The following is a 6028-nucleotide window of genomic DNA, read 5'->3' as shown; positions in this document are numbered from 1 at the left end:
GACCCCAGCAGCTCAGGGGATGCCCTGCCCTGCTCCCATCCTCCCAGAGAACGAGTTCCAAACTCCCGCTGGAAACGTGACCCTGGCTGCCCCTCAGGAATGAAGGGGTTCACCAGAGCTGGTACCAAAATTCCCCAAATCCCTGAGCAGCGTGGAAGGCCTGGGATCTGAGCGTGGTCCCTGACATTAATCACTGTAATAGAAACCAGAGCTGGCTCTGGGCCCACTGAGTCCATACGGCCCCTGCCGAGGCGTTGGGAAATTCACAGGCTGAGAATGGGCAGCAAAAGAAATTCCAGGCAGGGCTTTGACTTTCTTTTTTTTTTTTTTTTTTTTTTTTTTTTTTTTAAATTAAGTGGAATTTCAAAATTGGAAAAACATAAAGGGAGTAAAAATAAAAACAGCAACAGCAAAATCCTCAGTAAGCTGCTGGGTCTGAAACTCCCTCCTCTTCCTCCTCTCCCACCCTTTTCCACCTCCCTGGATTCTGCTTCCCACTCCCTGCACAAAGTTCAGCTGGGATGGTGGGAGCAGGGAGGAAGGAGCATGGGGAAGAGAAAAGGCCAGCTGGGACAGGGCTTGGAGCAATCTGGGATAGGGGAAGGTGTCCCTGCCCATGGCAGGGGGTGGGACTGGAGAAGCTTTAAGGTTCCTTCTAACCCAAATCATTCTGGAATTTCAGGATTCCATGAAAAGCCTCTTCTGATCCAGCTGAGGAGGGGTTGCATGGCCTGGGGATCAAAGGGCGGTGTCAGAGCCACACCATCCTACAAGACCTCAGTGAGTCCCACTGGGATTTATGGTTGGACTTGATGGCCTTAGAGGTCTTTTCCAACCAAAGTAATTCCCTGATTCTGTGATTTCAGGTGCTGCTGCTTGACAATAAACATCTCATCCCAACCCTCTGGTCAGGAGAAGCAGAGATGTCACCCAGGGTGACAGGATTGGGTCCAAGTCCTTGCTTCAGACCCTTCTCCATCCCTGGGCACCTCACATTAGGATTTTTCCCACTTCTCCAGCTGTGTCAGGTGGGATGAGCTCAGGTCAAGACTGCTGCAAGTGCAGGGATCACAGGAAAACTTTGGAGAGAAGGATTCTCAAAACACTTAATGAGGCTTCAGTTAATTGTCTCCTCTCCCCACTCTCCAGGAATTGGTTGGAATATGATGGGGAGAAAAATCTCTCCAGAATTTTATTGGATGATGCCAAAACATGAAAGGATTTATCCAGAATAATTTGGAGTCACTGGGATGTTTTGGAGCATCAGAGCTTGACATCCAAACAAAGAAAATTGCAATCAGGGAAAAAAATCCACCCTGCTCCCCCATCCTCCCTCCTGCAGCTTTTTCCCACCAGAAGAAAACTTGGATGTTTTATAGAACTGTTTAATAATGTGATGACAATCCCAGCCCCTGCTGCAGCCTCAGGCTGATCCCTGGGGGATGCTGAACTCCAACCAGCTCCAAACGCCCTGCTCCCTCCTCCTGGAGGAGTTTTCCCTCCAGTAAAGTTTTCTAGGTGGAGTGGGGGGATTTTCCCTTTTCCTTTACATTTCTGCTGCTGGGACATCACACGTGGGGGTGGCACATGGAAATGTCACTTTAAACATTGGAATTTTTGTTAAGCTTATCTGGGCAGCAAGTTTAAACATGTCCCAAAGATAAAGAGGGAAACTGAGGAACACAAAACCTGTATTCCCAGTGATGCTCCCAGGGAAAAAGGCAAGAGGGATGCCCCTCTTTTTTACCTTTTCCATCACCCTCTCTTTCCCAAGAATATGAAAAAAAAAGGCTGAAAATTGTCTGTTTAATCAGAACTTCATTCTTAAAGCTGCCCTGAGAGCACAACCTCATGTGTTTGCCCTATCCCAGCACCCCAGAGCCTCTCCAGGGACCAGGCCGTGTTTATCTGGGATCTGAGAGCAAAAATGGGGCAAAACCCAACAGTTTCTGCCCACGCATGGAGGCGTTGAAAGAGATCCTCCATCCCAGATGGATGCAATTAGGGGCAGGCAGCAGAGAAAATATTCCACAGGTGCTGTGGGACCTTTGTGGAAACTTCAGCTGCTGCTTTTCCCAGTGCTCCCAATCCCAATGTCCTGAATTATGGCTGTTGTCCCACGTGTGCAACCTGTTCTGGGGCTTTAAGAAACACTTGGATGGTGCTAGAGGAGATTTAATCTTTTTTTCCTCTTTTTGTCTTCTGCTTTTCCCAGTTTTATGCCCAGCTCCATCCCAAAAATGTGGTTTTCTCAGATTCTCACTGATTTTCACAGGTTTGATCCCTGTGCAGCCAAGCACCTCCCTCTCACTACCTTGAATTCCTTTCTCTGGCACTTCTCTCTCCTTATAGCTTTGGAATAAACCCTTTTTCTACCCCAATTATCCTACATGGATAAAAAATCCCAGGTTTTTCCGAGGAAAACACAGCAGGGAGGCTCTGGTCACTGCCAGCTGTGAGAACTGGGGCTTTAGGAGGGAGTTTTTGACTTGGTTTGTTTGATTTATTTTTGCTTCAGTGGATGCAAAGTGAGTGGGGCAGCTTTACTCCATGTGGAGAGCATCCCACGTGTCCATGGGCAGCAGCTTTGATTTTGGCCAGGCTCGTGTGAAAACTTGCATGAAATTCCCAGGACATGAAAGGGAAGGAAAAATCCACCCCTGCTCTGTGCCTCAGTTTCCCCACCTTAAAAATGATATCAAGAATGGCTTGGGGTTTTTTTTAGGTTTTTTTTTTGGCAGAAGGGATCCCCTTGTTCTTCATTTTAGGCGCAGGGTTGAGAGCTGAACAACACCAGTGGAAAGGATGGAAGGATAGGGAAAAAAATACCAACAAAAGTGGGAACAGCTTTTTCATGGCCATGCAAACAGTGCAGCAAATTCCCAATTTTTGCAGGGACAGGAGGAGGCAGTTTTTTGTCCCTCTCTGTATTTTTAGCAGCTGCTGCCCCAGGCTGCTCCCCAGTCACTCAGTGAGTGTCCTGTTGGTGACAATGCCTCGTGCCCGGGGTCACTTCCTGCAGCCACAGCCACACTGGGAGCTTCTGTTTCCCATCTGCTCCCGCTCCTCCTGCGGCCTTTTGGGTCAGGGGCCCTGCTCCCCTCTCACCCCGGGACACGACAGGGAGCAGCCTCCCCTCCCCTCCCACTCCCCACTGCTGCCCCAAAGCCCCCACGAGGAGTTCTGGTGTCGGGATGAGCTCCTGGCCCCCACGGGAGGTCACCCATGGCGGCACATTTGGTGGCATTTGATGGCTTTGTCCATCCATGAGGCATCATCACTCCTGTGCATGGCTGAGCCTGATGGCATCCACCTGATGGCATCCACCTTTCCTCCGGGAATTTGGAGTCCAGCTGCCAAATTTATGCTGAGTGTGGAGGTGCTGGGCTGAAGCAGGGGCTCAGCCCCTTATAAGGCACCAGAGATTCTCCCCTGCAACTTCCAGAAGCCTGTAGGGACCTCTGTGACTCTCCCCTGGTAAAATGGAGGTTTGGCGTCCCATTAAAAGTGATCAGCTTTCCTCTTTCCAATCAAATGGCTTTGGCAGAAAGATGAGGGGATCTGGTCCTCAAAGGAGCCGTGGGGATGGAGATCAGCAGCAGCAAAGCTCATGTCCTGGGAGCTTTGGGGTTTTTACATGAAACCACCCCAAAATGTCAGGAAAATTTCCTCCCTCTTGTCCAGTGGCTTCACCTCGTGACTTATCGAGTATCCCCAGGTCAGGACAATCAGGTCCCTGCGGGCACCTTCAGGCCCTGGCAGGAGGATGGAGCATCCCTGGGAAATCCAGCATGTGGTTTTAATTTTCCTCCTGCTCCAGAGAGAAAAGGAAGCCCAGAAGATTTATGGGCTCCCTGTTCTTCCTGCAGGTTTATAAATAGCCTTTCTCAGGTGCTGGGCACATGGGGGCCTTGGGGCGACGCTGAGAGGGATCAAAAGCAGTGTTGGATCTCTCCTCCTCTCCCCTCTCCACGTGTTTGATCCCTGCTCCCGTCTCCAAAGGGCCACAGAAACCTCTCTGCTTCAGACTGGAGATTCACTGGGATGATTTCACTGCCTGAAATGCTGAAATCCCAAAGTGAGCCCCCTTTGGAGCACCAGCACTGCCCCTGGCTTTGATGTTTGCCCTGGGAAGTTCAGGTTATCTCAGCTGCTGTGGGGGAGAAGGAGAAGCTCAGGAGGGGATCTCACTCACACTACTCAAAGGGTCTTTGGGTTGAAGAAAAGCAGCTCTGGGAATTAAAAATAAAGCAAAATATTAAAGAAATATTTTTAATATTTTAAATATTAAAAGTGATTTTAATTTTAATGTGGAAGATGATTCCACATCATCACCACACAGAAATGGGTCAATGACTCTGTCCACAACTTTGGGTTTTAGCATTAAGTTTCACTTGAAACAAAATTTCTAATTTTTTACTGAGACCTTTTCCCAGTATTTTTTTAAATTGAAAGTTTTTTAGTTCTAAAAGAAAAGTTTAATTTGACAATGGAAATTTGAACCCCACTGGCAACCAACTGCTTCAGGAGAGGAAAGGGAAGAGCTGAAGAAGGCAGAGGTGGCAGGGAGGGGAAAGGGGTTTTGAAAAAGTCAGAAAAATAATTTCTATGTTTTTGTTCATTCCTCTTTCACCTGAATTTCTGTGTCCTTAATTACAGCATCCCGACTCTTTGGGAGGCTGGAAGACAATACTTGGCTTTTCCAAGGAGCTGTTGAAGTGAATTCCCAGGAAACAAAAAAGCAGATTATTCATACCAAGAAGCAAAAGCCTCCAAGGACCCTTTATAAAAAGAAAATAACAATTTCAAATGGCACAGAGCTCAGATTTTAAGTGACATTTCTAACTCGAGCTCTGGTTTTAAAACACCACTCAATTTCCCCCAAATGCTCCGGGTCACTGTGCCACCTTTTGGTGAAGCCACCACCACACAAACCCCAACACATAGGGACAAAACTCCTGAAAATCCTCTTGGGAAAAATCCCGGCAGCCTCTGAAGGTGAAGTGCCAGAAAAAAAGCTCACTGATGGTTTTCTGCCAACTTTTTAACGCTTTTTAGGGAATGGAGTATTTCCCCCCAGTGTTTTTTTAGGGAACAGGACATTTCCCCCCAGTGCTTTTTAGGGAATGGAGCATTTCCCCCACAACGATTTTAGGCAACAGGACATTTCCCCCCAGAGTTTTTTAGGGAACAGGACATTTCCCCCGCAATATTTTTTAGGGAACAGGACATTTCCCCCCCAGTATTTTTTAGGGAACAGGACATTTCCCCCCAGTGCTTTTTAGGGAATGGAGCATTTCCTCTTCAATGCTTTTTAGGGAACAGGACATTTCCCCACCAATGTTTTTTAGGGAACAGGACATTTCCCCCCAGAGTTTTTTAGAGAACAGGACATTTTCCCCCCGAGTTTTTTAGGGAACAGGACATTTCCCCCCCAATGTTTTTTAGGGAACAGGACATTTTCCCCCCAGTGCTTTTGAGGGAATGGAGCATTTCCTCCTCAATGCTTTTTAGGGAACAGGACATTTTCCCCCCGAGTTTTTTAGGGAACAGAACATTTCCCCCCCAATGCTTTTTAGGCAATAGGGCATTTCCCCCCCAGTGTTTTTTAGGGAAACAGGAGTTGTCCCCCAAGGCTGGATCTGTAACCGGGATATTTCTCTTTCCCTGTTCCCAGCAATTATCACAGGATCCTCATCTCCCAGCATTATCGGGAGTTAGAAGCAAACACAGCTCGGGGCCAATCCTCCTCCTGCCCTGCAGCACCCAGGGACACCCCAGCCCAAGCCAGGATAACTTTCCATGGGGAAACAGCTTCCAGAATGGCTGATGGTAAAACTGTGCCAGGATTAACCTTTCCAGACCCCTCTTGCAGTTTGGAAAGTGCTTGGGTATTTTTTTTCTTGGAGATGTCAGGCCCAGGAATAAATAGATGAGAGAAGTTTTCCAGCACTCGATGATTCAAATCTCCTTCCCTTCCGCTTACAAAGGGTTTTCTGGGTTTGGTGCATTTTCTTGGTTTTTTTTT

This window comes from Parus major, chromosome 24, assembly GCF_001522545.3.
Source record: "Parus major isolate Abel chromosome 24, Parus_major1.1, whole genome shotgun sequence".
Taxonomy (NCBI): Eukaryota; Metazoa; Chordata; class Aves; order Passeriformes; family Paridae; genus Parus; species Parus major.
The sequence above is the reverse complement of the archived record's forward strand: the minus strand, read 5'-3'. Positions refer to the sequence as shown.